This window comes from Arachis duranensis, chromosome 4, assembly GCF_000817695.3.
Source record: "Arachis duranensis cultivar V14167 chromosome 4, aradu.V14167.gnm2.J7QH, whole genome shotgun sequence".
In the NCBI taxonomy this organism is placed as follows: Eukaryota; Viridiplantae; Streptophyta; class Magnoliopsida; order Fabales; family Fabaceae; genus Arachis; species Arachis duranensis.
The window spans coordinates 40,284,975-40,296,377 of NC_029775.3; the positions used below are offsets into that span (position 1 = coordinate 40,284,975).

At 37.9% G+C, this 11,403-nt stretch overlaps 1 non-coding gene across 1 annotated transcript; it reads right to left on the bottom strand.

Moving 5' to 3' along the window:
- Positions 1–895: 895 nt before the first annotated feature.
- LOC127747030 (small nucleolar RNA R71) lies at positions 896–1,003 on the bottom strand. Its single transcript, XR_008008835.1, has one exon. It is a non-coding gene; the product is annotated as a small nucleolar RNA R71 (small nucleolar RNA).
- Between the last annotated feature and the right edge of the window lie 10,400 nt (positions 1,004–11,403).

The window sequence follows — 11,403 nt, forward strand, 5'->3', positions numbered from 1 at the left end:
TCAAAACCACCTAACTACTTTTCTCTCTCTAATTTTCGAAAATTTCTCACCCTTTTTCAAAATTCTTTTTAATTAACTAATTGTTTCAAATTTTAATTTTAATTTTATTTCTTCTCTTAATTGTCGAAAATCACTAACCTTTTTTCAAAAATAATTTTTGAAAACTCCTCTCTCTCATCTCCTTCTATTTATTTATTCATTTACTAACACTTTCCTTCAACTTAAAATTCGAACCCTCTCTTCTCCTCTGTGTTCGAATTTTTCTCTTCTCCTTCTTCTATTCTTTTCTTCTTTTACTCACATAAAAGAATCCCTATACTGTGACATAGAGAATTCCTCTTCCTTTCTTTTCTCTTCTTTTTCACATGAGCAGGAGCAAGGATAAGAACATTCTTGTTGAAGCTGATCCGGAACCTGAAAGGACTCTGAAGAGGAAGCTAAGAGAAGCTAAAACACAACACTCTGAAGAGGACTTTACTAAAATTTTTGAAAAAGAAGTAGAGATGGCTGAACCCAACAACAATGCAAGAAAGATGCTTGGTGACTTTACTGCACCAAATTCTAACTTCCATGGAAGAAGCATCTCAATCCCTGCCATTGGAGCAAACAATTTTGAGCTAAAGCCTCAATTAGTTTCTCTGATGCAACAGAATTGCAAGTTTCATCGACTTCCATCAGAAGATCCTTTTTAGTTCTTAACTGAATTCTTGCAGATCTGTGATACTGTTAAGACCAATGGGGTTGATCCCGAGGTCTACAGGCTTATGCTTTTCCTTTTTGCTGTAAGAGACAGAGCTAGAGTATGGTTGGACTCTCAACCTAAAGATAGCCTGAACTCTTGGGATAAGCTGGACACGGCTTTCTTGGCCAAGTTTTTTCTCCTCAAAAGCTGAGTAAGCTTAGAGTAGATGTTCAAATCTTCAGACAGAAAGAAGGTGAATCCCTCTATGAAGCTTGGGAGAGATATAAGCAACTAACGAAAAAGTGTCCTTCTGACATGCTTTCACAATGGACCATCCTGGATATGTTCTATAATGGTTTGTCTGAATTATCTAAGATGTCATTGGACCATTCTGTAGGTGGATCTATTCACCTAAAGAAAACACATGCAGAAGCTTAGGAACTCATTGACATGGTTGCAAATAACCAGTTCATGTACACTTCTAAAAGGAATCCTGTGAATAATGGGACGCCTCAGAGGAAGAGAGTTCTTGAAATTGATGCTCTGAATACCATATTGGCTCAGAACAAAATGTTGACTCAGCAAGTCAACATGATTTCTCAGAGTCTGAATGGATTACAAAATGCATCCAACAGTACTAAAGAGGCATCTTCAGAAGAAGAAGCCTATGATCCTGAGAACCCTGCAATGGCAGAGGTGGATTACATGGGTAAAGCCTATGAAAACACCTATAATCCTTTGATAAACCACTATTTTATGGTTTATAATGTGTTTAATTGTGTGGTTTTATCATGATCTTTACCCACTTATTCATATAATTATCATGCATTTATATTTCCTTCCTAAAATTATTACATGATTGAAAACTTACTTCCTAGAGACTTTTAATTAGGTTTTTTAATTCTCCTTTATTCCATTCGATGCCATGATCTATATGATAAGTGTTTCAGGCTTTATAGGGCATAAATGAAGTGGAGATTGGAAAGGAAGCATGCAAAAATGGAAGGAACACAAAGAATTGAGGAGATAACCAGCGAGAAGTCACGCGATCGCATGGCTGACGCGACCGCGCGAGATAGAAGAAATAACAGTGACGTGCTCGCGTGCCTGACTCAACTGCGCAGATCGGAAGCTGCATGAACGACGCGAATGCATGGACGACGTGCACACGTGGTACGAGAAATGCCGAGTGACGCGAACGCATGGATGACGCGGCCGCGTGACGTGCGCGATCTGTAGAATTTCAGAAGTCGCTGGCAGAGTTTCTGGGCCGGATTTTAACCCAGTTTTTGGCTCAGAAACACAGATTAGAGCCAGGGAACATGCAGAGACAGAAGACAACATTTATTCTGCATCATTTTTAGTTTCTAGATCTGAAATTGCTCCTCCCCTAGGTTTTACTCAGTTGAACATCCATAGTTAGGATTTTGAAGGTTTTGGCTTAGCTTTTAAGAAGAGTCTACCTCCGGTACCAGTTATTATATTCTGTTATTTACTTTCCCTTTATTCTTCCATATTCTTAATCCCCCCCAGAGTTGACATTGGATTATTTTCACAAGTTATTAATATATACTATTTTTATTTTCAATTAATCTCTTTCATTATTATTCATCATGTCTTCTTTTATTTTCCCCATTATTTTTGTGAAGTTTATAATTATGATGAGTGAGTAGTTCCATAACTTGATTGGAAGATGATTGAAAGGAACCCTTGAGTTGAATCACTCAAGAGAGAAATTATAATTGGGTTATTTGTTGGATCACCCTCTAATCATTGACACTAGTCCTTCCCAAGAGAGAGGACTAGGACATGTGACTAGAAACAGCTTTCCAACTTGCTTGACTTTCCTTTACCTAGTAAGGGATAACTAAGCAGAGCTACTTCCAATTATTAATTAATCTTGAGAGTACTTCAACAAGAATATGGCTTCCAACTAATCTACTCCCAGTTAAGGCTTTTATTTAAGATTAATTAAATTCTCTAATTTAATTTCCTGTTTATCAACTCAACCATTTTTGAAAACACCTGATTGATAAAATAACACATTACTCTGCAACTCGTTGGGAGACGACCTGGGATTCATACTCCCAGTATTTTAATTTCAATATTGTGACAACCCTTTTAAATTGATAAGCAAATTTTCGACTGGTTAAGGACTGTACTTGAAACATATTTCTATTAATAAATTCTTAACTTGACAATTTCCGCCACGTCAATTTTTGGCGCCGTTGCCGGAGAGTTGCAACAGTGTGCTAATTTATTGGTTGGCTTTTATTTAATTGCAATTTTTCTTTTTATTTTATTACCATGAGCTGTACATTTCTTTCGTTAAATGATGCGTTCACTTCCTGATCCAAGCTTGCCAATATTTGACCCTGAGATTGAAAGAAATCTTTCACGTATAAGGCAAGCTCGGTGATGAGCGGATAATTTATATGCTTTTTGGCATTGTTTTTAGGTAGTTTTTAGTATAATCTAGCTACTTTTAGGGATGTTTTCATTAGTTTTTATGCTAAATTTACATTTCTGGACTTTACTATGAGTTTGTGTGTTTTTCTGTGATTTCAAGTAATTTCTGGCTGAAATTGAGGGACCTGAGCAAAACTCTGATAAAAGGCTGACAAAGGACTGCTGATGCTGTTGGATTCTGACCTCCCTGCACTCGAATGGATTTTTTGGAGATACAGAACTTTAAATGGTGCGCTCTCAACAGCATTAGAAAGTAGACATCCAGAGCTTTCCAGAAATATATAATAGTCCATACTTTATTCGTGATTAGATGACCTAAACTGGCGCTCAACGCCAGTTCCATGCTGCATTCTGGAGTCAAACGCTAGAAACATGTCACGAACCAGAGTTGAACGCCAAAAACACGTTACAACTTGGTGTTCAACTCCAAAAGAAGCCTCAGCTCGTGTAAAGTTCAAGCTCTGCCCAAGCACACACCAAGCGGGCCCCGGAAGTGGATTTCTGCATCAATTACTTTCTTCTGTAAACCCTAGTAGCTAGTATAGTATAAATAGAATATTTTACTATTGTATTCGGGGTCCTTCTCCTTTATTTTCGAATTCACATCATATTTTGGGGGCTGGCCATTCGGCCATGCCTGTACCACTATCACTTATGTATTTTCAACGGTGGAGTTTCTACACACCATAAATTAAGGGTGTGGAGCTCTGCTGTACCTCAAGTTTTAATGCAATTACTACTATTTTCTTTTCAATTTGATTTATTCTTGTTCTAAGATACCATTCGCACTTCAACCTGATGGAGGTGATGATCCGTGACACTCATCATCATCCATCCTTATGAACGCGTGCCTGACAACCACTTCTGTTCTACAAGCGAGAGCTAGGATGCGTATCTCTTGGATTCCTGATACACGATGCATGGTTGCCCCTCGCCTGACAACCGAGCCTTCCATTCTGTGAGATCAGAGTCTTCGTGGTATAAACTAGAATTGATGGCGGCATTCATGAGAATCCGGAAAGTCTAAACCTTGTTTGTGATATTCCGAGTAGGATTTTGGGATTGAATGACTGTGACGAGCTTCAAACTCACAATTGTTGGGCGTGATGACAAACGCAAAAGAATCAAGGGATTCTATTCCATCATGATCGAGAACCGACAGATGATTAGCCGTGCCGTGATAGAGCATTTGGACCTTTTTCACTGAGAGGATGGGATGTAGCCCTTGACAACGGTGATGCCCTACATACAGCTTGCCATGGAAAGGAATAAGAAGGATTGAAGGAAGGCAGTAGGAAAGCAGAGATCCAACAGGGACAAGTATCTCCATACACTTATCTGAAATTCCCACCATTGAATTACATGAGTATCTCTATCTTTATTTTCTGCTTATTTATTATTATTATTCGAAAACTTCATAACATTTACTATCCGCCTAACTGAGATTTACAAGATGACCATAGCTTGCTTCATACCAACAATCTCCGTGGGATCGACCCTTACTCACATAAGGTATTACTTGGACGACCCAGTACACTTACTGGTTAGTTGTGCGGAGTTGTGACTAAGTGTGATTCACGTTTGAGAGCGCTACCAAGTTTTTGGCGCCATTGTTGATGATCACAATTTTGTCCACCAAGTTTTTGGCACCGTTGCCGGGGATTGTTTGAATTACAATTACGTGCAACAACAGCGCCAAGTTTTTCTAATCCGGTAACAACACCAAGTTTTTGGCGCCGTTGTCGGGGATTGTTCAAGTTTGGACAACTGACGGTTCATCTTGTTGCTCAGATTAGGTAATTTTCTTTTTTTTTGTTTTCAAAAATTTTTCAAAAAAAATTATCCCTATTTTCGAAAAAAAATATTTTGAAAATAAATCATTCTATGGCTTCAGAATTTTTAAGAATGGATTCTAGAGTTTCATGAAGCATGTTGAAGCCTGGATGGCTGTAAAGCCATATCCAAATTCTTTTGGACTAAAGCTTCAACTAATCACCACAATGCATGTAATTCCATCCTAAAGCTGGCTGGCTATGAAGCCATGTCTAACCCTTGGATTGGAGCTTTAGGCTAACATTGAAAGATTCCTAGAATCCTTATTAAAAATTTTGAATTTCTTGTTTTCTTTTTCCTATATGTTTTTCGAAAAAAAATATATAAAAGAAAATACAAAAAAATCATAAAAAAACAAAAATATTTTGTGATTCTTGTTTGAGTCTTGGGTCATGTTTTAAGTTTGGTGTCAATTGCATGCTTTAAAAATATTTCTTGCATTTTTTCGAAAATTCATGCATTCATAGTGTTCTTCATGATCTTCAAGTTGTTCTTAGTAAGTCTTCTTGTTTGATCTTGATGTTTTCTTGTTTTGTGTCTTTTATTATTTTTCATGTGCATTTTTGCATTCATAGTGTCCAAGCATTAAAGATTTCTAAGTTTGGTGTCTTGCATGTTTTCTTTGCATAAAAAATTTTTCAAAAATATGTTCTTGATGTTCATCATGATCTCCAAAATGTTCTTGGTATTCATCTTGACATTCATAGTGTTCTTGCATGCATTATGTGTTTTGATTCATAATTCTCATGTTGTGAGTCATTTTTTATGTTTTTCTCTCTCATAATTAAAATTTCAAAAATCAAAAAAATATATTTTCCTTTTTTCTCCCAAAATTTTGAAAATTTGGGTTGACTTAGTCAAAAATTTTTAAAATTAGTTGTTAAGTCAAATTTTCAAATTTTAAAAATCTTATCTTTTCAAAACTTTTTCAAAAATCAATTCATTTTTGTTATTAATTTTTGAAATTTATTTTTTTAAATTATTTTTCAAAAATCTTTTTCTTAATTTTATCTTTATTTTCGAAAATTATGCTAACAATTAATATGATTGATTCAAAAAATTTGAAGTTTGTTACTTTCTTGTTAAGAAAGGTTCAATCTTTAAATTCTAGAATCATATCTTTTAGTTTCTTGTTAGTCAAGTAATTAATTTTAATTTTAAAAATTTAAATCTTTTCCAACCATATCTTTTTAAATCATATCTTTTTATCTTATCTTTTATATCCTATCTTTTTTAAAATTTTATCTTTTGTTTTCAAAAATTTGATTTTAAATATCTTTTCTAACTTCTTATCTTCTTATCTTTTCAAATTTGATTTTCAAATCTTTTTCAACTAACTATTTGACTTTTTTTTTGTTTCTTATCTTTTTCAAAACCACCTAACAATTTTTCTCTCTCTAATTTTCGAAAATACTTCTCTCTTTTTCAAAAAAAAAAAATTCTTTTTTTATTTAATTAATTGTTTTAAATTTTAATTTTAATTTCATTTCTTATCTTTATCTTCGAAAATCATTTAACTCCTTTTCAAAATTTAATTTCGAAAACTTCTCCTTCTCTCATCTTTTCCTATTTATTTATTCATTTACTAACACCTCTCTTTACCTCTCTTCATCTCAAATCACTGCCCCTATCCTTACCCTTGTGTTTGGATTCTCCTTTCTTTATTCCCTTCTTCTTCTACTAATAATAAAGAACCTTTTTTCTGTGACATAGAGGATTCCTCTTCTTTTTCTGTTCTCTTCTCTTTCATATGAGCAGGAACAAGGAAAAAGGCATTCTTGTTGAAGCTGATCCAAAACCTGAAAGGACTCTGAAGAGAAAACTAAGAGAAGCTAAATTACAATAATCCAGAGACAACCTTGCTGAAATTTTCGAACAAGAAAAGGAGATGGCAGCTGAACCTAACAAAAATAATGCAAGAAGGATGCTTGGTGATTATACCACACCTACGTCCAAGTTTGATGGAAGAGGCATCTCAATTCCTACCATAGGAGTAAAAAATTTTGAGCTGAAACCTCAATTAGTTGCTCTAATGCAACAGAACTACAAGTTTCATCGACTTCCATCAGAAGATCCTTACCAGTTCTTAACTGATTTCTTACAGATCTGTGAGACTGTTAAGACTAATGGAGTAGATCCTGAAGTCTATAGGCTCATGCTTTTCCCTTTTGCTGTAAGAGACAGAGCTAGAACATGGTTGGACTCTCAACCTAAAGATAGCCTGGACTCCTGGGATAAGCTGGTCATGGCCTTCTTGGCTAAGTTCTTTCCTCCTTAAAAGCTGAGCAAGCTTAGGGCGGATGTTCAGACCTTCAAACAAAAAGATGGTGAATCCCTCTATGAAGCTTGGGAAAGATACAAACAGATGACCAAAAGATGTCCTTCTGACATGTTTTCAGAATGGACCATGATAGATATATTCTATTATGGTCTATCTGAGTTCTCTAATATGTCATTGGACCATTCTGCAGGTGGATCCATTAACCTAAAGAAAACGCCTACAGAAGCTCAAGAACTTATTGACATGGTTGCAAATAACCAGTTCATGTACACTTCTAAGAGGAATTCCGTGAATAATGGGATGCCTCAAAGGAAGGGAGTTCTTGAAATTGATGCTCTGAATGCCATATTGGCTCAGAACAAAATGTTTACTCATCAAGTCAACATGATTTCTGAAAGTCTGAATTGATGGCAAAATGCATCCAACAGTACTAAAGAGGCATCTTCTGAAGAAGAAGCTTATGATCCTGAGAACCCTGCAATAGCAGAGGTAAATTATATGGGTGAACCTTATGGAAACACCTATAATTCATCATGAAGAAATCATCCAAATTTCTCATGGAAGGATCAACAAAAGCCTCAACAAGGCTTTAATAATGGTGGAAGAAATAGGCTCAGCAATATTAAGCCTTATCCATCATCTTCTCAGCAACAAACAGAGAATTATGAATAGAGTACCTCTAACTTAGCAAATTTAGTCTCTGATCTGTCTAAGACCACTTTAAGTTTCATGAGTGAAACAAGGTCCTCCATCAGAAATCTAGAGGTACAAGTGGGCCAGCTGAGTAAGAAAATCACTGAAACTCCTCCTAGTACTCTCCCAAGCAATACTGAGGAGAATCCAAAAAAGAGTGCAAGGCCATTGATATAATCAACATGGCCGAACCTAGAGAGGAAGGAGAGGACGTGAATCCCAATGAGGAATACCTCATGGGACGTCTCTCAAGCAAGAAGGAGTTCCCTATTGAAGACCCAAGGAAATCTGTGGCTCATATAGAGACCATAAAGATTCCATTAAACCTCCTTCTGCCATTCATGAGCTCTGAAGACTATTCTTCCTCTGAAGAGGATGAAGATGCAAATGGAGAGCAAGTTGCTCAATATCTAGGAGCTATCATGAAACTAAATGCCAAGTTATTTGGTAATGAGACTTGGGAAGGTGAACCTCCCTTGCTCATTAGTGAACTAGATACTTGGGTTCAGCAAACTTTACCTCAAAAGAGACAAGATCCTAGCAAATTCGTAATACCCTGTACCATAGGCATCATGACCTTTGAGAAAGCTCTATGTGACTTGGGGTCAGGTATAAATCTTATGCCACTCTCTGTAATGGAGAAGCTGGGAATCATTGAGGTACAACCTGCCATGTTTTCATTACAATTGGAAGACAAGTCAGTAAGACAAGCTTATGGATTGGTAGAGGATGTGTTAGTGAAGGTTGAAGGCCTTTACATCCCTGCTGATTTCATAATTTTAGACACTAGGAAGGAGGAGGATAAATGCATCATCCTGGGAAGACCTTTCCTAGCCACAGCAGGAGCTGTGATAGATGTTAGCAGAGGAGAATTAGTCCTTCAATTGAATGGGGACTACCTTGTGCCCAAGGTTATCCTTCTGTAAAGATGGAAAAGAGACACGATAAGCTTCTCTCAATACAGAGTCAAACAAAGCCCCCACAATCAAACTCTAAGTTTGGTGTTGGGAGGACCTCATCATGCTTTGAACATCTGTGAGGCTCCATGAGAGCCCACTGTCAAGCTAGTGACATTAAAGGAGCACTTATTGGGAGGCAACCCAATTTTTATTTATCTAATTTTATTTTTATTATTTTATATTTTAGTAGGTTCATGATCATGTGGAGTCACAAAAAAAATACTAAAATTAAAAACAGAATCAAAAACAGCAAAAGAAAAATCACACTCTGGAGGAAGGACTTACTGGCATTTAAACGCCAGTAAGGAGCATCTAGCTGGCGTTCAACGCCAGAACAGAGCATGGATCTGGCGTTGAACGCCAGAAACATGCAGCAATCTGGCGTTTAAACGCCAGGATTGCACACTGAGGAAAGCTGGCGTTCAACGCCAGAAACATGCTGCAGATGGGCGTTGAACGCCCAGAACAAGCATAAAGCTGGCGTTTAATGCCATAAACAAGCATCAATTTGGCGTTAAACGCCAGGATTGCATGCAGAGGGCGTTTTACACGCCTAATTGGTGCAGGGATGTAAATCCTTGACACCTCAGGATCTGTAGACCTCACAGGATCCCCACCTACCTCACCCTCTCTCTCTCCATTCACAGTCATCCCTTCTGTTTTTCATTCACCACTCACATCCATCCACCCTTCCCCATACACCCCACCTACTTCAAATTCAAAATCTTACCCACCCAATCCCACCCATATAGCCGAATACACACATCCCTCCATCTCCTCCATATCTTCTTCTTCTTCTTCTATTCTTTCTTCTTTTGCTCGAGGGCAAGCAACATTCTAAGTTTGGTGTTGTTAAAGCATAGCTTTTTTGTTTTTCCATAACCAGTGATGGCACATAAGGCCAGAGAAACCTCTAGAAAGAGAAAAGGGAAGATAAAAGCTTCCACCTCCGAGTCATAGGAGATGGAGAGATTCATCTCAAGGGTCTATAGCTCAATGGTAGAACATTTGACTGCAAATCAAGAGATCCCTGAGATACCTCAGGGGATACATTTTCCGCCACACAACTATTGGGAGCAACTAAGGTTAAGAGCACTAAAATCACTAGGGATCATGCAACAGAAGCAAGGAAGAGACATAGAGGAGCTCAAAAAGCAACATTGGTCCTTCAAGAAGGCGCCACCCTCACTAAGGTGGACTGATGAGCGGATAATTTATACGCTTTTTGGCATTGTTTTTATATAGTTTTTAGTAAGTTTGAGCTACTTTTAGGGATGTTGTCATTAGTTTTTATGCTAAATTCACATTTCTGGACTTTACTATGAGTTTGTGTGTTTTTCTGTGATTTCAGGTAAATTCTGACTGAAATTGAGGGATTTGAGCAAAACTCTGAAGAAGGCTGACAAAAGGACTACTGATGCTGTTGGATTCTGACCTCCCTGCACTCGAAATGGATTTTCTGGAGCTACAGAACTCCAATTGGCACGCTCTCAACGGCTTTGGAAAGTAGACATCCAGGGCTTTCCAGCAATATATAATAGTCCATACTTTATTCGAAGAATGACGACGTAACTTGGCGTTGAACGCCAAGTACACGCTGCTGTCTGGAGTTAAACGCCGGAAAAACGTCATGATCCGGAGTTAAACGCCCAAAACACGTCATAACTCAAAGTTTAACACCAAGAAATGCCTTAGCTCGTGGAATGATCAAGCTCAGCCCAAGCATACACCAAGTGGGCCCCGGAAGTGGATTTATGCATCAATTACTTACTCATGTAAACCCTAGTAGCTAGTCTAGTATATATAGGACATTTATCTATTGTATTAGACATCTTTTGACCACTTTAAGTCCTGGATCATTCGGTCACTTGATCATGGAGAGGGCTGGCCATTCGGCCATGCCTGAACCTCTTTTACTTATGTATTTTCAACGGTGGAGTTTCTGCACACCATAGATTAAGGGTGTGGAGCTCTGCTGTACCTCAAGTACCGTTCTACATGCAACAGAGCTTGAATGTGTATCTCTTAGATTCCCCAACAGAATCTTTGTGGTATAAGCTAGATAGATGGCGGCATTCATGAGGATCCGGAAAGTCTCACCTTGTCTGTGGTATTCCGAGTAGGATCCTGGGAACCCGGAAAGTCTCACCTTGTCTGTGGTATTCCGAGTAGGATTCCGGTAATGAATGACTGTGACGTGCTTCAAACTTTAACCTGCTGGGCGTTAGTGAAAGACGCAAAAGAGGGATTCTATTCCAGTAGGAGCGGGAACCAACCGGTGATTAGCAGTACTGTGACAGAGTGCGTGCATTAGTTTTCACTGCGAGGATGGGATGTAGCCATTAGCCATGGGTGATGCCTCCAGACTGGTTAGCTGTGCGAGTGACAGCCGCACAGGGTATTTCCCCGAGAGGAAGAAAGTAGCCACAGTTGATGGTGAACCCATATACAAAGCTTGCCATGGAAAGGAGTAAGAAAGATTGAGT